This window comes from Hyla sarda, unplaced genomic scaffold, assembly GCF_029499605.1.
Source record: "Hyla sarda isolate aHylSar1 unplaced genomic scaffold, aHylSar1.hap1 scaffold_1075, whole genome shotgun sequence".
NCBI classification, from domain to species: domain Eukaryota; kingdom Metazoa; phylum Chordata; class Amphibia; order Anura; family Hylidae; genus Hyla; species Hyla sarda.
Window position 1 is genome coordinate 19,784 of NW_026607695.1, and position 18,756 is coordinate 38,539.

General features: G+C 47.1%; 20 non-coding genes across 20 annotated transcripts; all 20 read left to right on the forward strand.

The window, feature by feature from the left end:
• Nucleotides 1–534: 534 nt before the first annotated feature.
• TRNAD-GUC (transfer RNA aspartic acid (anticodon GUC)) lies at nucleotides 535–606 on the forward strand. Its single transcript has one exon. It is a non-coding gene; the product is annotated as a tRNA-Asp (tRNA).
• A 779-nt stretch (nucleotides 607–1,385) lies between these two features.
• Nucleotides 1,386–1,459, forward strand: TRNAI-AAU (transfer RNA isoleucine (anticodon AAU)). Its single transcript has one exon. It is a non-coding gene; the product is annotated as a tRNA-Ile (tRNA).
• A 129-nt stretch (nucleotides 1,460–1,588) lies between these two features.
• Nucleotides 1,589–1,660, forward strand: TRNAD-GUC (transfer RNA aspartic acid (anticodon GUC)). The gene has a single exon. It is a non-coding gene; the product is annotated as a tRNA-Asp (tRNA).
• Nucleotides 1,661–3,301: 1,641 nt separating this feature from the next.
• On the forward strand, nucleotides 3,302–3,375 carry TRNAI-AAU (transfer RNA isoleucine (anticodon AAU)). Its single transcript has one exon. It is a non-coding gene; the product is annotated as a tRNA-Ile (tRNA).
• Nucleotides 3,376–3,504: 129 nt separating this feature from the next.
• TRNAD-GUC (transfer RNA aspartic acid (anticodon GUC)) lies at nucleotides 3,505–3,576 on the forward strand. Its single transcript has one exon. It is a non-coding gene; the product is annotated as a tRNA-Asp (tRNA).
• Nucleotides 3,577–4,293: 717 nt separating this feature from the next.
• TRNAI-AAU (transfer RNA isoleucine (anticodon AAU)) lies at nucleotides 4,294–4,367 on the forward strand. The gene has a single exon. It is a non-coding gene; the product is annotated as a tRNA-Ile (tRNA).
• Nucleotides 4,368–4,496: 129 nt separating this feature from the next.
• Nucleotides 4,497–4,568, forward strand: TRNAD-GUC (transfer RNA aspartic acid (anticodon GUC)). Its single transcript has one exon. It is a non-coding gene; the product is annotated as a tRNA-Asp (tRNA).
• Nucleotides 4,569–6,209: 1,641 nt separating this feature from the next.
• Nucleotides 6,210–6,283, forward strand: TRNAI-AAU (transfer RNA isoleucine (anticodon AAU)). The gene has a single exon. It is a non-coding gene; the product is annotated as a tRNA-Ile (tRNA).
• A 129-nt stretch (nucleotides 6,284–6,412) lies between these two features.
• Nucleotides 6,413–6,484, forward strand: TRNAD-GUC (transfer RNA aspartic acid (anticodon GUC)). The gene has a single exon. It is a non-coding gene; the product is annotated as a tRNA-Asp (tRNA).
• A 1,844-nt stretch (nucleotides 6,485–8,328) lies between these two features.
• On the forward strand, nucleotides 8,329–8,400 carry TRNAD-GUC (transfer RNA aspartic acid (anticodon GUC)). Its single transcript has one exon. It is a non-coding gene; the product is annotated as a tRNA-Asp (tRNA).
• A 779-nt stretch (nucleotides 8,401–9,179) lies between these two features.
• TRNAI-AAU (transfer RNA isoleucine (anticodon AAU)) lies at nucleotides 9,180–9,253 on the forward strand. Its single transcript has one exon. It is a non-coding gene; the product is annotated as a tRNA-Ile (tRNA).
• A 129-nt stretch (nucleotides 9,254–9,382) lies between these two features.
• TRNAD-GUC (transfer RNA aspartic acid (anticodon GUC)) lies at nucleotides 9,383–9,454 on the forward strand. The gene has a single exon. It is a non-coding gene; the product is annotated as a tRNA-Asp (tRNA).
• A 718-nt stretch (nucleotides 9,455–10,172) lies between these two features.
• On the forward strand, nucleotides 10,173–10,246 carry TRNAI-AAU (transfer RNA isoleucine (anticodon AAU)). Its single transcript has one exon. It is a non-coding gene; the product is annotated as a tRNA-Ile (tRNA).
• Nucleotides 10,247–10,375: 129 nt separating this feature from the next.
• Nucleotides 10,376–10,447, forward strand: TRNAD-GUC (transfer RNA aspartic acid (anticodon GUC)). The gene has a single exon. It is a non-coding gene; the product is annotated as a tRNA-Asp (tRNA).
• Nucleotides 10,448–12,291: 1,844 nt separating this feature from the next.
• TRNAD-GUC (transfer RNA aspartic acid (anticodon GUC)) lies at nucleotides 12,292–12,363 on the forward strand. The gene has a single exon. It is a non-coding gene; the product is annotated as a tRNA-Asp (tRNA).
• A 1,582-nt stretch (nucleotides 12,364–13,945) lies between these two features.
• TRNAI-AAU (transfer RNA isoleucine (anticodon AAU)) lies at nucleotides 13,946–14,019 on the forward strand. Its single transcript has one exon. It is a non-coding gene; the product is annotated as a tRNA-Ile (tRNA).
• Nucleotides 14,020–14,148: 129 nt separating this feature from the next.
• Nucleotides 14,149–14,220, forward strand: TRNAD-GUC (transfer RNA aspartic acid (anticodon GUC)). Its single transcript has one exon. It is a non-coding gene; the product is annotated as a tRNA-Asp (tRNA).
• Nucleotides 14,221–15,624: 1,404 nt separating this feature from the next.
• Nucleotides 15,625–15,696, forward strand: TRNAD-GUC (transfer RNA aspartic acid (anticodon GUC)). The gene has a single exon. It is a non-coding gene; the product is annotated as a tRNA-Asp (tRNA).
• Nucleotides 15,697–17,337: 1,641 nt separating this feature from the next.
• On the forward strand, nucleotides 17,338–17,411 carry TRNAI-AAU (transfer RNA isoleucine (anticodon AAU)). Its single transcript has one exon. It is a non-coding gene; the product is annotated as a tRNA-Ile (tRNA).
• Nucleotides 17,412–17,540: 129 nt separating this feature from the next.
• Nucleotides 17,541–17,612, forward strand: TRNAD-GUC (transfer RNA aspartic acid (anticodon GUC)). The gene has a single exon. It is a non-coding gene; the product is annotated as a tRNA-Asp (tRNA).
• Nucleotides 17,613–18,756: the final 1,144 nt, after the last annotated feature.

The window sequence follows — 18,756 nt, forward strand, 5'->3', positions numbered from 1 at the left end:
CTGAAATGCGGACTGCAGCTTTCCCTCAATCACTGGCGCTACAACAAGGCCCCGTGTAGCCCATGCCTAAGGCCTATGGCTTTTAGATTGCAAACTCTTCCAGGTGCCGTGTTATTTCCTATACTTTCTGATTCCTTCTCTTGTGGAATAAAGTTTCGAATACAGTTCCCAGTTCACAGTCAGCCCTAGCACTCGTGATGTCGCCTCTGACAAGGACAGAGAAAGAGACACCCTTCCCTTTCTCCACACTGCTATCAGTACCTATTCTAAGGACTGGGACACATGTGAGATCCCCACTGGTGTCGGCCGGGGCAGCCGACATGCGCAACATGGCCGGTTAGCTCAGCTGGTTAGAGCGTGGTGCTAATAACGCCAAGGTCGCGGGTTCGATCCACGTACGGGCCAGTCCGTCTCCTCTTTTTTGACCGTACCAGTCTCAAACTCCTTTTTCTCCCTACTGCCTAGATCTGGTGGGTGGAAATTGCTGCTGTCTTCATTTAAGCAGGTTACCGTGATGGCAAGCACCATACCCATTCCTCGTTAGTATAGTGGTGAGTATCCCCGCCTGTCACGCGGGAGACCGGGGTTCGATTCCCCGACGGGGAGGCAATTCTTTTCTTTGTGCACCAAAGAAAACTCAGGAAAAAGGAATCCAAAGTCTTAAGTCTCCAGAGTCTCCAGAGTCTCCATGGAAATAAAGATGGAATTTTAAAAAGAGATCTACAAAAAAAGAAGCCATTAAGTCGTTGCACAGAGAGAACCCACACTTATCCTACCTCAGTTTCCTTAAGGTTTAAGATAAAAAACTCTGTAGATATCCCCAATCCATGGAGCGAATAGGCCGAAACCACATGCCGAAAGGAGCCCGCTGAGATTGGCCAGGGGAAACAAACGTCCGTACGGGAGATGCCCACGGCCAGAGCCTTATCCAATGGATTCCTGACATTAGTTTGCAGCACAGCATATACCAGAGTCAATAACTTGTAAAGTAGACGGTCAGCGACTGATTTCGTCACCTGGGACCTGTGTGCCCAAAGTCATGAGTTAGTTGCAGCTGAAATGCGGACTGCAGCTTTCCCTCAATCACTGGCGCTACAACAAGGCCCCGTGTAGCCCATGCCTAAGGCCTATGGCTTTTAGATTGCAAACTCTTCCAGGTGCCGTGTTATTTCCTATACTTTCTGATTCCTTCTCTTGTGGAATAAAGTTTCGAATACAGTTCCCAGTTCACAGTCAGCCCTAGCACTCGTGATGTCGCCTCTGACAAGGACAGAGAAAGAGACACCCTTCCCTTTCTCCACACTGCTATCAGTACCTATTCTAAGGACTGGGACACATGTGAGATCCCCACTGGTGTCGGCCGGGGCAGCCAACATGCGCAACATGGCCGGTTAGCTCAGCTGGTTAGAGCGTGGTGCTAATAACGCCAAGGTCGCGGGTTCGATCCCCGTACGGGCCAGTCCGTGTCCTCTTTTTTGACCGTACCAGTCTCAAACTCCTTTTTCTCCCTACTGCCTAGATCTGGTGGGTGGAAATTGCTGCTGTCTTCATTTAAGCAGGTTACCGTGATGGCAAGCACCATACCCATTCCTCGTTAGTATAGTGGTGAGTATCCCCGCCTGTCACGCGGGAGACCGGGGTTCGATTCCCCGACGGGGAGGCATTTGTTTTCTTTGTGCACCAAAGAAAACTCAGGAAAAAGGAATCCAAAGTCTTAAGTCTCCAGAGTCTCCAGAGTCTCCATGGAAATAAAGATGGAATTTTAAAAAGAGATCTACAAAAAAAGAAGCCATTAAGTCGTTGCACAGAGAGAACCCACACTTATCCTACCTCAGTTTCCTGAAGGTTTAAGCTGAAAAACTCTGTAGATATCCCCAATCCATGGAGCGAATAGGCCGAAACCACATGCCGAAAGGAGCCCGCTGAGATTGGCCAGGGGAAACAAACGTCCGTACGGGAGATGCCCACGGACAGAGCCTTATTTAATGGATTCCTGACATTAGTTTGCAGCAGAGCATAACGTAGACGTTCAGCGACTGATTTTGTCACCTGGGACCCTTTTTCCCAAAGTCATGAGTTAGAAAACTAAGGAAAAAGGAGGTAAAATCCTAGAGGGAGCGTAAGGAACCTTAAAGGTAGAAAGAAACCAAAGTCTTAAGTCTCCAGAGTCTCCATGGAAATAAAGATGGAATTTTAAAAAGAGATCTACAAAAAAAGAAGCCATTAAGTTGTTGCACAGAGAGAACCCACACTTATCCTACCTCAGTTTCCTGAAGGTTTAAGCTGAAAAACTCTGTAGATATCCCCAATCCATGGAGCGAATAGGCCGAAACCACATGCCGAAAGGAGCCCGCTGAGATTGGCCAGGGGAAACAAACGTCCGTACGGGAGATGCCCACGGACAGAGCCTTATTTAATGGATTCCTGACATTAGTTTGCAGCAGAGCATAACGTAGACGTTCAGCGACTGATTTTGTAACCTGGGACCCTTTTTCCCAAAGTCATGAGTTAGAAAACTAAGGAAAAAGGAGGTAAAATCCTAGAGGGAGCGTAAGGAACCTTAAAGGTAGAAAGAAACCAAAGTCTTAAGTCTCCAGAGACTCCATGGAAATAAAGATGGAAATTTAAAAAGAGATCTACAAAAAAAGAAGCCATTAGGTTGTTGCACCGAGAGAACCCACACTTATCCTACCTCAGTTTCCTTAAGGTTTAAGCTGAAAAACTCTGTAGATATCCCCAATCCATGGAGCGAATAGGCCGAAACCACATGCCGAAAGGAGCCCGCTGAGATTGGCCAGGGGAAACAAACGTCCGTACGGGAGATGCCCACGGCCAGAGCCTTATCCAATGGATTCCTGACATTAGTTTGCAGCACAGCATATACCAGAGTCAATAACTTGTAAAGTAGACGGTCAGCGACTGATTTCGTCACCTGGGACCTGTGTGCCCAAAGTCATGAGTTAGTTGCAGCTGAAATGCGGACTGCAGCTTTCCCTCAATCACTGGCGCTACAACAAGGCCCCGTGTAGCCCATGCCTAAGGCCTATGGCTTTTAGATTGCAAACTCTTCCAGGTGCCGTGTTATTTCCTATACTTTCTGATTCCTTCTCTTGTGGAATAAAGTTTCGAATACAGTTCCCAGTTCACAGTCAGCCCTAGCACTCGTGATGTCGCCTCTGACAAGGACAGAGAAAGAGACACCCTTCCCTTTCTCCACACTGCTATCAGTACCTATTCTAAGGACTGGGACACATGTGAGATCCCCACTGGTGTCGGCCGGGGCAGCCAACATGCGCAACATGGCCGGTTAGCTCAGCTGGTTAGAGCGTGGTGCTAATAACGCCAAGGTCGCGGGTTCGATCCCCGTACGGGCCAGTCCGTGTCCTCTTTTTTGACCGTACCAGTCTCAAACTCCTTTTTCTCCCTACTGCCTAGATCTGGTGGGTGGAAATTGCTGCTGTCTTCATTTAAGCAGGTTACCGTGATGGCAAGCACCATACCCATTCCTCGTTAGTATAGTGGTGAGTATCCCCGCCTGTCACGCGGGAGACCGGGGTTCGATTCCCCGACGGGGAGGCATTTGTTTTCTTTGTGCACCAAAGAAAACTCAGGAAAAAGGAATCCAAAGTCTTAAGTCTCCAGAGTCTCCAGAGTCTCCATGGAAATAAAGATGAATTTTAAAAAGAGATCTACAAAAAAAGAAGCCATTAAGTCGTTGCACAGAGAGAACCCACACTTATCCTACCTCAGTTTCCTGAAGGTTTAAGCTGAAAAACTCTGTAGATATCCCCAATCCATGGAGCGAATAGGCCGAAACCACATGCCGAAAGGAGCCCGCTGAGATTGGCCAGGGGAAACAAACGTCCGTACGGGAGATGCCCACGGACAGAGCCTTATTTAATGGATTCCTGACATTAGTTTGCAGCAGAGCATAACGTAGACGTTCAGCGACTGATTTTGTCACCTGGGACCCGTTTTCCCAAAGTCATGAGTTAGAAAACTAAGGAAAAAGGAGGTAAAATCCTAGAGAGAGCGTCAGGAACCTTAAAGGTAGAAAGAAACCAAAGTCTTAAGTCTCCAGAGACTCCATGGAAATAAAGATGTAAATTTAAAAAGAGATCTACAAAAAAAGAAGCCATTAAGTCGTTGCACCGAGAGAACCCACACTTATCCTACCTCAGTTTCCTTAAGGTTTAAGTACCTATAGGTACTGCTTTCAGTACCTATTCTAAGGACTGGGACACATGTGAGATCCCCACTGGTGTCGGCCGGGGCAGCCGACATGCGCAACATGGCCGGTTAGCTCAGCTGGTTAGAGCGTGGTGCTAATAACGCCAAGGTCACGGGTTCGATCCCCGTACGGGCCAGTCCGTCTCCTCTTTTTTGACCGTACCAGTCTCAAACTCCTTTTTCTCCCTACTGCCTAGATCTGGTGGGTGGAAATTGCTGCTGTCTTCATTTAAGCAGGTTACCGTGAAGGCAACCACCATACCCATTCCTCGTTAGTATAGTGGTGAGTATCCCCGCCTGTCACGCGGGAGACCGGGGTTCGATTCCCCGACGGGGAGGCAATTGTTTTCTTTGTGCACCAAAGAAAACTTAGGAAAAAGGAATCCAAAGTCTTAAGTCTCAAGAGTCTCCAGAGTCTCCATGGAAATAAAGATGGAATTTTAAAAAGAGATCTACAAAAAAAGAAGCCATTAAGTCGTTGCACAGAGAGAACCCACACTTATCCTACCTCAGTTTCCTGAAGGTTTAAGCTGAAAAACTCTGTAGATATCCCCAATCCATGGAGCGAATAGGCCGAAACCACATGCCGAAAGGAGCCCGCTGAGATTGGCCAGGGGAAACAAACGTCCGTACGGGAGATGCCCACGGACAGAGCCTTATTTAATGGATTCCTGACATTAGTTTGCAGCAGAGCATAACGTAGACGTTCAGCGACTGATTTTGTCACCTGGGACCCTTTTTCCCAAAGTCATGAGTTAGAAAACTAAGGAAAAAGGAGGTAAAATCCTAGAGGGAGCGTAAGGAACCTTAAAGGTAGAAAGAAACCAAAGTCTTAAGTCTCCAGAGTCTCCATGGAAATAAAGATGGAATTTTAAAAAGAGATCTACAAAAAAAGAAGCCATTAAGTTGTTGCACAGAGAGAACCCACACTTATCCTACCTCAGTTTCCTGAAGGTTTAAGCTGAAAAACTCTGTAGATATCCCCAATCCATGGAGCGAATAGGCCGAAACCACATGCCGAAAGGAGCCCGCTGAGATTGGCCAGGGGAAACAAACGTCCGTACGGGAGATGCCCACGGACAGAGCCTTATTTAATGGATTCCTGACATTAGTTTGCAGCAGAGCATAACGTAGACGTTCAGCGACTGATTTTGTAACCTGGGACCCTTTTTCCCAAAGTCATGAGTTAGAAAACTAAGGAAAAAGGAGGTAAAATCCTAGAGGGAGCGTAAGGAACCTTAAAGGTAGAAAGAAACCAAAGTCTTAAGTCTCCAGAGACTCCATGGAAATAAAGATGGAAATTTAAAAAGAGATCTACAAAAAAAGAAGCCATTAGGTTGTTGCACCGAGAGAACCCACACTTATCCTACCTCAGTTTCCTTAAGGTTTAAGCTGAAAAACTCTGTAGATATCCCCAATCCATGGAGCGAATAGGCCGAAACCACATGCCGAAAGGAGCCCGCTGAGATTGGCCAGGGGAAACAAACGTCCGTACGGGAGATGCCCACGGCCAGAGCCTTATCCAATGGATTCCTGACATTAGTTTGCAGCACAGCATATACCAGAGTCAATAACTTGTAAAGTAGACGGTCAGCGACTGATTTCGTCACCTGGGACCTGTGTGCCCAAAGTCATGAGTTAGTTGCAGCTGAAATGCGGACTGCAGCTTTCCCTCAATCACTGGCGCTACAACAAGGCCCCGTGTAGCCCATGCCTAAGGCCTATGGCTTTTAGATTGCAAACTCTTCCAGGTGCCGTGTTATTTCCTATACTTTCTGATTCCTTCTCTTGTGGAATAAAGTTTCGAATACAGTTCCCAGTTCACAGTCAGCCCTAGCACTCGTGATGTCGCCTCTGACAAGGACAGAGAAAGAGACACCCTTCCCTTTCTCCACACTGCTATCAGTACCTATTCTAAGGACTGGGACACATGTGAGATCCCCACTGGTGTCGGCCGGGGCAGCCAACATGCGCAACATGGCCGGTTAGCTCAGCTGGTTAGAGCGTGGTGCTAATAACGCCAAGGTCGCGGGTTCGATCCCCGTACGGGCCAGTCCGTGTCCTCTTTTTTGACCGTACCAGTCTCAAACTCCTTTTTCTCCCTACTGCCTAGATCTGGTGGGTGGAAATTGCTGCTGTCTTCATTTAAGCAGGTTACCGTGATGGCAAGCACCATACCCATTCCTCGTTAGTATAGTGGTGAGTATCCCCGCCTGTCACGCGGGAGACCGGGGTTCGATTCCCCGACGGGGAGGCATTTGTTTTCTTTGTGCACCAAAGAAAACTCAGGAAAAAGGAATCCAAAGTCTTAAGTCTCCAGAGTCTCCAGAGTCTCCATGGAAATAAAGATGGAATTTTAAAAAGAGATCTACAAAAAAAGAAGCCATTAAGTCGTTGCACAGAGAGAACCCACACTTATCCTACCTCAGTTTCCTGAAGGTTTAAGCTGAAAAACTCTGTAGATATCCCCAATCCATGGAGCGAATAGGCCGAAACCACATGCCGAAAGGAGCCCGCTGAGATTGGCCAGGGGAAACAAACGTCCGTACGGGAGATGCCCACGGACAGAGCCTTATTTAATGGATTCCTGACATTAGTTTGCCGCAGAGCATAACGTAGACGTTCAGCGACTGATTTTGTCACCTGGGACCCTTTTTCCCAAAGTCATGAGTTAGAAAACTAAGGAAAAAGGAGGTAAAATCCTAGAGGGAGCGTAAGGAACCTTAAAGGTAGAAAGAAACCAAAGTCTTAAGTCTCCAGAGTCTCCATGGAAATAAAGATGGAATTTTAAAAAGAGATCTACAAAAAAAGAAGCCATTAAGTTGTTGCACAGAGAGAACCCACACTTATCCTACCTCAGTTTCCTGAAGGTTTAAGCTGAAAAACTCTGTAGATATCCCCAATCCATGGAGCGAATAGGCCGAAACCACATGCCGAAAGGAGCCCGCTGAGATTGGCCAGGGGAAACAAACGTCCGTACGGGAGATGCCCACGGACAGAGCCTTATTTAATGGATTCCTGACATTAGTTTGCAGCAGAGCATAACGTAGACGTTCAGCGACTGATTTTGTCACCTGGGACCCTTTTTCCCAAAGTCATGAGTTAGAAAACTAAGGAAAAAGGAGGTAAAATCCTAGAGGGAGCGTAAGGAACCTTAAAGGTAGAAAGAAACCAAAGTCTTAAGTCTCCAGAGACTCCATGGAAATAAAGATGGAAATTTAAAAAGAGATCTACAAAAAAAGAAGCCATTAGGTTGTTGCACCGAGAGAACCCACACTTATCCTACCTCAGTTTCCTTAAGGTTTAAGCTGAAAAACTCTGTAGATATCCCCAATCCATGGAGCGAATAGGCCGAAACCACATGCCGAAAGGAGCCCGCTGAGATTGGCCAGGGGAAACAAACGTCCGTACGGGAGATGCCCACGGCCAGAGCCTTATCCAATGGATTCCTGACATTAGTTTGCAGCACAGCATATACCAGAGTCAATAACTTGTAAAGTAGACGGTCAGCGACTGATTTCGTCACCTGGGACCTGTGTGCCCAAAGTCATGAGTTAGTTGCAGCTGAAATGCGGACTGCAGCTTTCCCTCAATCACTGGCGCTACAACAAGGCCCCGTGTAGCCCATGCCTAAGGCCTATGGCTTTTAGATTGCAAACTCTTCCAGGTGCCGTGTTATTTCCTATACTTTCTGATTCCTTCTCTTGTGGAATAAAGTTTCGAATACAGTTCCCAGTTCACAGTCAGCCCTAGCACTCGTGATGTCGCCTCTGACAAGGACAGAGAAAGAGACACCCTTCCCTTTCTCCACACTGCTATCAGTACCTATTCTAAGGACTGGGACACATGTGAGATCCCCACTGGTGTCGGCCGGGGCAGCCGACATGCGCAACATGGCCGGTTAGCTCAGCTGGTTAGAGCGTGGTGCTAATAACGCCAAGGTCGCGGGTTCGATCCACGTACGGGCCAGTCCGTCTCCTCTTTTTTGACCGTACCAGTCTCAAACTCCTTTTTCTCCCTACTGCCTAGATCTGGTGGGTGGAAATTGCTGCTGTCTTCATTTAAGCAGGTTACCGTGATGGCAAGCACCATACCCATTCCTCGTTAGTATAGTGGTGAGTATCCCCGCCTGTCACGCGGGAGACCGGGGTTCGATTCCCCGACGGGGAGGCAATTCTTTTCTTTGTGCACCAAAGAAAACTCAGGAAAAAGGAATCCAAAGTCTTAAGTCTCCAGAGTCTCCAGAGTCTCCATGGAAATAAAGATGGAATTTTAAAAAGAGATCTACAAAAAAAGAAGCCATTAAGTCGTTGCACAGAGAGAACCCACACTTATCCTACCTCAGTTTCCTTAAGGTTTAAGATAAAAAACTCTGTAGATATCCCCAATCCATGGAGCGAATAGGCCGAAACCACATGCCGAAAGGAGCCCGCTGAGATTGGCCAGGGGAAACAAACGTCCGTACGGGAGATGCCCACGGCCAGAGCCTTATCCAATGGATTCCTGACATTAGTTTGCAGCACAGCATATACCAGAGTCAATAACTTGTAAAGTAGACGGTCAGCGACTGATTTCGTCACCTGGGACCTGTGTGCCCAAAGTCATGAGTTAGTTGCAGCTGAAATGCGGACTGCAGCTTTCCCTCAATCACTGGCGCTACAACAAGGCCCCGTGTAGCCCATGCCTAAGGCCTATGGCTTTTAGATTGCAAACTCTTCCAGGTGCCGTGTTATTTCCTATACTTTCTGATTCCTTCTCTTGTGGAATAAAGTTTCGAATACAGTTCCCAGTTCACAGTCAGCCCTAGCACTCGTGATGTCGCCTCTGACAAGGACAGAGAAAGAGACACCCTTCCCTTTCTCCACACTGCTATCAGTACCTATTCTAAGGACTGGGACACATGTGAGATCCCCACTGGTGTCGGCCGGGGCAGCCAACATGCGCAACATGGCCGGTTAGCTCAGCTGGTTAGAGCGTGGTGCTAATAACGCCAAGGTCGCGGGTTCGATCCCCGTACGGGCCAGTCCGTGTCCTCTTTTTTGACCGTACCAGTCTCAAACTCCTTTTTCTCCCTACTGCCTAGATCTGGTGGGTGGAAATTGCTGCTGTCTTCATTTAAGCAGGTTACCGTGATGGCAAGCACCATACCCATTCCTCGTTAGTATAGTGGTGAGTATCCCCGCCTGTCACGCGGGAGACCGGGGTTCGATTCCCCGACGGGGAGGCATTTGTTTTCTTTGTGCACCAAAGAAAACTCAGGAAAAAGGAATCCAAAGTCTTAAGTCTCCAGAGTCTCCAGAGTCTCCATGGAAATAAAGATGGAATTTTAAAAAGAGATCTACAAAAAAAGAAGCCATTAAGTCGTTGCACAGAGAGAACCCACACTTATCCTACCTCAGTTTCCTGAAGGTTTAAGCTGAAAAACTCTGTAGATATCCCCAATCCATGGAGCGAATAGGCCGAAACCACATGCCGAAAGGAGCCCGCTGAGATTGGCCAGGGGAAACAAACGTCCGTACGGGAGATGCCCACGGACAGAGCCTTATTTAATGGATTCCTGACATTAGTTTGCAGCAGAGCATAACGTAGACGTTCAGCGACTGATTTTGTCACCTGGGACCCGTTTTCCCAAAGTCATGAGTTAGAAAACTAAGGAAAAAGGAGGTAAAATCCTAGAGAGAGCGTCAGGAACCTTAAAGGTAGAAAGAAACCAAAGTCTTAAGTCTCCAGAGACTCCATGGAAATAAAGATGTAAATTTAAAAAGAGATCTACAAAAAAAGAAGCCATTAAGTCGTTGCACCGAGAGAACCCACACTTATCCTACCTCAGTTTCCTTAAGGTTTAAGTACCTATAGGTACTGCTTTCAGTACCTATTCTAAGGACTGGGACACATGTGAGATCCCCACTGGTGTCGGCCGGGGCAGCCGACATGCGCAACATGGCCGGTTAGCTCAGCTGGTTAGAGCGTGGTGCTAATAACGCCAAGGTCACGGGTTCGATCCCCGTACGGGCCAGTCCGTCTCCTCTTTTTTGACCGTACCAGTCTCAAACTCCTTTTTCTCCCTACTGCCTAGATCTGGTGGGTGGAAATTGCTGCTGTCTTCATTTAAGCAGGTTACCGTGAAGGCAAGCACCATACCCATTCCTCGTTAGTATAGTGGTGAGTATCCCCGCCTGTCACGCGGGAGACCGGGGTTCGATTCCCCGACGGGGAGGCAATTGTTTTCTTTGTGCACCAAAGAAAACTTAGGAAAAAGGAATCCAAAGTCTTAAGTCTCAAGAGTCTCCAGAGTCTCCATGGAAATAAAGATGGAATTTTAAAAAGAGATCTACAAAAAAAGAAGCCATTAAGTCGTTGCACAGAGAGAACCCACACTTATCCTACCTCAGTTTCCTGAAGGTTTAAGCTGAAAAACTCTGTAGATATCCCCAATCCATGGAGCGAATAGGCCGAAACCACATGCCGAAAGGAGCCCGCTGAGATTGGCCAGGGGAAACAAACGTCCGTACGGGAGATGCCCACGGACAGAGCCTTATTTAATGGATTCCTGACATTAGTTTGCAGCAGAGCATAACGTAGACGTTCAGCGACTGATTTTGTCACCTGGGACCCTTTTTCCCAAAGTCATGAGTTAGAAAACTAAGGAAAAAGGAGGTAAAATCCTAGAGGGAGCGTAAGGAACCTTAAAGGTAGAAAGAAACCAAAGTCTTAAGTCTCCAGAGTCTCCATGGAAATAAAGATGGAATTTTAAAAAGAGATCTACAAAAAAAGAAGCCATTAAGTTGTTGCACAGAGAGAACCCACACTTATCCTACCTCAGTTTCCTGAAGGTTTAAGCTGAAAAACTCTGTAGATATCCCCAATCCATGGAGCGAATAGGCCGAAACCACATGCCGAAAGGAGCCCGCTGAGATTGGCCAGGGGAAACAAACGTCCGTACGGGAGATGCCCACGGACAGAGCCTTATTTAATGGATTCCTGACATTAGTTTGCAGCAGAGCATAACGTAGACGTTCAGCGACTGATTTTGTAACCTGGGACCCTTTTTCCCAAAGTCATGAGTTAGAAAACTAAGGAAAAAGGAGGTAAAATCCTAGAGGGAGCGTAAGGAACCTTAAAGGTAGAAAGAAACCAAAGTCTTAAGTCTCCAGAGACTCCATGGAAATAAAGATGGAAATTTAAAAAGAGATCTACAAAAAAAGAAGCCATTAGGTTGTTGCACCGAGAGAACCCACACTTATCCTACCTCAGTTTCCTTAAGGTTTAAGCTGAAAAACTCTGTAGATATCCCCAATCCATGGAGCGAATAGGCCGAAACCACATGCCGAAAGGAGCCCGCTGAGATTGGCCAGGGGAAACAAACGTCCGTACGGGAGATGCCCACGGCCAGAGCCTTATCCAATGGATTCCTGACATTAGTTTGCAGCACAGCATATACCAGAGTCAATAACTTGTAAAGTAGACGGTCAGCGACTGATTTCGTCACCTGGGACCTGTGTGCCCAAAGTCATGAGTTAGTTGCAGCTGAAATGCGGACTGCAGCTTTCCCTCAATCACTGGCGCTACAACAAGGCCCCGTGTAGCCCATGCCTAAGGCCTATGGCTTTTAGATTGCAAACTCTTCCAGGTGCCGTGTTATTTCCTATACTTTCTGATTCCTTCTCTTGTGGAATAAAGTTTCGAATACAGTTCCCAGTTCACAGTCAGCCCTAGCACTCGTGATGTCGCCTCTGACAAGGACAGAGAAAGAGACACCCTTCCCTTTCTCCACACTGCTATCAGTACCTATTCTAAGGACTGGGACACATGTGAGATCCCCACTGGTGTCGGCCGGGGCAGCCGACATGCGCAACATGGCCGGTTAGCTCAGCTGGTTAGAGCGTGGTGCTAATAACGCCAAGGTCGCGGGTTCGATCCACGTACGGGCCAGTCCGTCTCCTCTTTTTTGACCGTACCAGTCTCAAACTCCTTTTTCTCCCTACTGCCTAGATCTGGTGGGTGGAAATTGCTGCTGTCTTCATTTAAGCAGGTTACCGTGATGGCAAGCACCATACCCATTCCTCGTTAGTATAGTGGTGAGTATCCCCGCCTGTCACGCGGGAGACCGGGGTTCGATTCCCCGACGGGGAGGCATTTGTTTTCTTTGTGCACCAAAGAAAACTCAGGAAAAAGGAATCCAAAGTCTTAAGTCTCCAGAGTCTCCAGAGTCTCCATGGAAATAAAGATGGAATTTTAAAAAGAGATCTACAAAAAAAGAAGCCATTAAGTCGTTGCACAGAGAGGACCCACACTTATCCTACCTCAGTTTCCTGAAGGTTTAAGCTGAAAAACTCTGTAGATTGGCCAGGGGAAACAAACGTCCGTACGGGAGATGCCCACGGACAGAGCCTTATTTAATGGATTCCTGACATTAGTTTGCAGCAGAGCATAACGTAGACGTTCAGCGACTGATTTTGTCACCTGGGACCCTTTTTCCCAAAGTCATGAGTTAGAAAACTAAGGAAAAAGGAGGTAAAATCCTAGAGGGAGCGTAAGGAACCTTAAAGGTAGAAAGAAACCAAAGTCTTAAGTCTCCAGAGTCTCCATGGAAATAAAGATGGAATTTTAAAAAGAGATCTACAAAAAAAGAAGCCATTAAGTTGTTGCACAGAGAGAACCCACACTTATCCTACCTCAGTTTCCTGAAGGTTTAAGCTGAAAAACTCTGTAGATATCCCCAATCCATGGAGCGAATAGGCCGAAACCACATGCCGAAAGGAGCCCGCTGAGATTGGCCAGGGGAAACAAACGTCCGTACGGGAGATGCCCACGGACAGAGCCTTATTTAATGGATTCCTGACATTAGTTTGCAGCAGAGCATAACGTAGACGTTCAGCGACTGATTTTGTCACCTGGGACCCTTTTTCCCAAAGTCATGAGTTAGAAAACTAAGGAAAAAGGAGGTAAAATCCTAGAGGGAGCGTAAGGAACCTTAAAGGTAGAAAGAAACCAAAGTCTTAAGTCTCCAGAGACTCCATGGAAATAAAGATGGAAATTTAAAAAGAGATCTACAAAAAAAGAAGCCATTAGGTTGTTGCACCGAGAGAACCCACACTTATCCTACATCAGTTTCCTTAAGGTTTAAGCTGAAAAACTCTGTAGATATCCCCAATCCATGGAGCGAATAGGCCGAAACCACATGCCGAAAGGAGCCCGCTGAGATTGGCCAGGGGAAACAAACGTCCGTACGGGAGATGCCCACGGCCAGAGCCTTATCCAATGGATTCCTGACATTAGTTTGCAGCACAGCATATACCAGAGTCAATAACTTGTAAAGTAGACGGTCAGCGACTGATTTCGTCACCTGGGACCCGTTTGCCCAAAGTCATGAGTTAGTTGCAGCTGAAATGCGGACTGCAGCTTTCCCTCAATCACTGGCGCTACAACAAGGCCCCGTGTAGCCCATGCCTAAGGCCTATGGCTTTTAGATTGCAAACTCTTCCAGGTGCCGTGTTATTTCCTATACTTTCTGATTCCTTCTCTTGTGGAATAAAGTTTCGAATACAGTTCCCAGTTCACAGTCAGCCCTAGCACTCGTGATGTCGCCTCTGACAAGGACAGAGAAAGAGACACCCTTCCCTTTCTCCACACTGCTATCAGTACCTATTCTAAGGACTGGGACACATGTGAGATCCCCACTGGTGTCGGCCGGGGCAGCCGACATGCGCAACATGGCCGGTTAGCTCAGCTGGTTAGAGCATGGTGCTAATAACGCCAAGGTCGCGGGTTCGATCCCCGTACGGGCCAGTCCGTCTCCTCTTTTTTGACCGTACCAGTCTCAAACTCCTTTTTCTCCCTACTGCCTAGATCTGGTGGGTGGAAATTGCTGCTGTCTTCATTTAAGCAGGTTACCGTGATGGCAAGCACCATACCCATTCCTCGTTAGTATAGTGGTGAGTATCCCCGCCTGTCACGCGGGAGACCGGGGTTCGATTCCCCGACGGGGAGGCAATTGTTTTCTTTGTGCACCAAAGAAAACTCAGGAAAAAGGAATCCAAAGTCTTAAGTCTCCAGAGTCTCCATGGAAATAAAGATGGAATTTTAAAAAGAGATCTACAAAAAAAGAAGCCATTAAGTCGTTGCACAGAGAGAACCCACACTTATCCTACCTCAGTTTCCTGAAGGTTTAAGCTGAAAAACTCTGTAGATATCCCCAATCCATGGAGCGAATAGGCCGAAACCACATGCCGAAAGGAGCCCGCTGAGATTGGCCAGGGGAAACAAACGTCCGTACGGGAGATGCCCACGGACAGAGCCTTATTTAATGGATTCCTGACATTAGTTTGCAGCAGAGCATAACGTAGACGTTCAGCGACTGATTTTGTCACCTGGGACCCTTTTTCCCAAAGTCATGAGTTAGAAAACTAAGGAAAAAGGAGGTAAAATCCTAGAGGGAGCGTAAGGAACCTTAAAGGTAGAAAGAAACCAAAGTCTTAAGTCTCCAGAGACTCCATGGAAATAAAGATGGAAATTTAAAAAGAGATCTACAAAAAAAGAAGCCATTAAGTTGTTGCACCGAGAGAACCCACACTTATCCTACCTCAGTTTCCTTAAGGTTTAAGCTGAAAAACTCTGTAGATATCCCCAATCCATGGAGCGAATAGGCCGAAACCACATGCCGAAAGGAGCCCGCTGAGATTGGCCAGGGGAAACAAACGTCCGTACGGGAGATGCCCACGGCCAGAGCCTTATCCAATGGATTCCTGACATTAGTTTGCAGAACAGCATATACCAGAGTCAATAACTTGTAAAGTAGACGGTCAGCGACTGATTTCGTCACCTGGGACCCGTTTGCCCAAAGTCATGAGTTAGTTGCAGCTGAAATGCGGACTGCAGCTTTCCCTCAATCACTGGCGCTACAACAAGGCCCCGTGTAGCCCATGCCTAAGGCCTATGGCTTTTAGATTGCAAACTCTTCCAGGTGCCGTGTTATTTCCTATACTTTCTGATTCCTTCTCTTGTGGAATAAAGTTTCGAATACAGTTCCCAGTTCACAGTCAGCCCTAGCACTCGTGATGTCGCCTCTGACAAGGACAGAGAAAGAGACACCCTTCCCTTTCTCCACACTGCTATCAGTACCTATTCTAAGGACTGGGACACATGTGAGATCCCCACTGGTGTCGGCCGGGGCAGCCGACATGCGCAACATGGCCGGTTAGCTCAGCTGTTTAGAGCGTGGTGCTAATAACGCCAAGGTCGCGGGTTCGATCCCCGTACGGGCCAGTCCATCTCCTCTTTTTTGACCGTACCAGTCTCAAACTCCTTTTTCTCCCTACTGCCTAGATCTGGTGGGTGGAAATTGCTGCTGTCTTCATTTAAGCAGGTTACCGTGATGGCAAGCACCATACCCATTCCTCGTTAGTATAGTGGTGAGTATCCCCGCCTGTCACGCGGGAGACCGGGGTTCGATTCCCCGACGGGGAGGCAATTGTTTTCTTTGTGCACCAAAGAAAACTCAGGAAAAAGGAATCCAAAGTCTTAAGTCTCCAGAGTCTCCAGAGTCTCCATGGAAATAAAGATGGAATTTTAAAAAGAGATCTACAAAAAAAGAAGCCATTAAGTCGTTGCACAGAGAGAACCCACACTTATCCTACCTCAGTTTCCTGAAGGTTTAAGCTGAAAAACTCTGTAGATATCCCCAATCCATGGAGCGAATAGGCCGAAACCACATGCCGAAAGGAGCCCGCTGAGATTGGCCAGGGGAAACAAACGTCCGTACGGGAGATGCCCACGGACAGAGCCTTATTTAATGGATTCCTGACATTAGTTTGCAGCAGAGCATAACGTAGACGTTCAGCGACTGATTTTGTCACCTGGGACCCTTTTTCCCAAAGTCATGAGTTAGAAAACTAAGGAAAAAGGAGGTAAAATCCTAGAGGGAGCGTAAGGAACCTTAAAGGTAGAAAGAAACCAAAGTCTTAAGTCTCCAGAGTCTCCATGGAAATAAAGATGGAATTTTAAAAAGAGATCTACAAAAAAAGAAGCCAATAAGTTGTTGCACAGAGAGAACCCACACTTATCCTACCTCAGTTTCCTGAAGGTTTAAGCTGAAAAACTCTGTAGATATCCCCAATCCATGGAGCGAATAGGCCGAAACCACATGCCGAAAGGAGCCCGCTGAGATTGGCCAGGGGAAACAAACGTCCGTACGGGAGATGCCCACGGACAGAGCCTTATTTAATGGATTCCTGACATTAGTTTGCAGCAGAGCATAACGTAGACGTTCAGCGACTGATTTTGTCACCTGGGACCCTTTTTCCCAAAGTCATGAGTTAGAAAACTAAGGAAAAAGGAGGTAAAATCCTAGAGGGAGCGTAAGGAACCTTAAAGGTAGAAAGAAACCAAAGTCTTAAGTCTCCAGAGACTCCATGGAAATAAAGATGGAAATTTAAAAAGAGATCTACAAAAAAAGAAGCCATTAGGTTGTTGCACCGAGAGAACCCACACTTATCCTACCTCAGTTTCCTTAAGGTTTAAGCTGAAAAACTCTGTAGATATCCCCAATCCATGGAGCGAATAGGCCGAAACCACATGCCGAAAGGAGCCCGCTGAGATTGGCCAGGGGAAACAAACGTCCGTACGGGAGATGCCCACGGCCAGAGCCTTATCCAATGGATTCCTGACATTAGTTTGCAGCACAGCATATACCAGAGTCAATAACTTGTAAAGTAGACGGTCAGCGACTGATTTCGTCACCTGGGACCTGTGTGCCCAAAGTCATGAGTTAGTTGCAGCTGAAATGCGGACTGCAGCTTTCCCTCAATCACTGGCGCTACAACAAGGCCCCGTGTAGCCCATGCCTAAGGCCTATGGCTTTTAGATTGCAAACTCTTCCAGGTGCCGTGTTATTTCCTATACTTTCTGATTCCTTCTCTTGTGGAATAAAGTTTCGAATACAGTTCCCAGTTCACAGTCAGCCCTAGCACTCGTGATGTCGCCTCTGACAAGGACAGAGAAAGAGACACCCTTCCCTTTCTCCACACTGCTATCAGTACCTATTCTAAGGACTGGGACACATGTGAGATCCCCACTGGTGTCGGCCGGGGCAGCCAACATGCGCAACATGGCCGGTTAGCTCAGCTGGTTAGAGCGTGGTGCTAATAACGCCAAGGTCGCGGGTTCGATCCCCGTACGGGCCAGTCCGTGTCCTCTTTTTTGACCGTACCAGTCTCAAACTCCTTTTTCTCCCTACTGCCTAGATCTGGTGGGTGGAAATTGCTGCTGTCTTCATTTAAGCAGGTTACCGTGATGGCAAGCACCATACCCATTCCTCGTTAGTATAGTGGTGAGTATCCCCGCCTGTCACGCGGGAGACCGGGGTTCGATTCCCCGACGGGGAGGCAATTGTTTTCCTTGTGCACCAAAGAAAACTCAGGAAAAAGGAATCCAAAGTCTTAAGTCTCCAGAGTCTCCAGAGTCTCCATGGAAATAAAGATGGAATTTTAAAAAGAGATCTACAAAAAAAGAAGCCATTAAGTCGTTGCACAGAGAGAACCCACACTTATCCTACCTCAGTTTCCTGAAGGTTTAAGCTGAAAAACTGTGTAGATTGGCCAGGGGAAACAAACGTCCGTACGGGAGATGCCCACGGACAGAGCCTTATTTAATGGATTCCTGACATTAGTTTGCAGCATAGCATAACGTAGACGTTCAGCGACTGATTTTGTCACCTGGGACCCTTTTTCCCAAAGTCATGAGTTAGAAAACTAAGGAAAAAGGAGGTAAAATCCTAGAGGGAGCGTAAGGAACCTTAAAGGTAGAAAGAAACCAAAGTCTTAAGTCTCCAGAGACTCCATGGAAAATATAAAGATGGAAATTTAAAAAGAGATCTACAAAAAAAGAAGCCATTAAGTCGTTCCACCGAGAGAACCCACACTTATCCTACCTCAGTTTAGTGAAGGTTTAAGCTGAAAAACTCTGTAGATATCACCAATCCATGGAGCGAATAGGCCAAAACCACATGCCGAAAGGAGCCCGCTGTCACGCGGGAGACCGGGGTTCGATTCCCCGACGGGGAGGCAATTCTTTTCTTTGTGCACCAAAGAAAACTCAGGAAAAAGGAATCCAAAGTCTTAAGTCTCCAGAGTCTCCAGAGTCTCCATGGAAATAAAGATGGAATTTTAAAAAGAGATCTACAAAAAAAGAAGCCATTAAGTCGTTGCACAGAGAGAACCCACACTTATCCTACCTCAGTTTCCTGAAGGTTTAAGCTGAAAAACTCTGTAGATATCCCCAATCCATGGAGCGAATAGGCCGAAACCACATGCCGAAAGGAGCCCGCTGAGATTGGCCAGGGGAAACAAACGTCCGTACGGGAGATGCCCACGGACAGAGCCTTATTTAATGGATTCCTGACATTAGTTTGCAGCAGAGCATAACGTAGACGTTCAGCGACTGATTTTGTCACCTGGGACCCTTTTTCCCAAAGTCATGAGTTAGAAAACTAAGGAAAAAGGAGGTAAAATCCTAGAGGGAGCGTAAGGA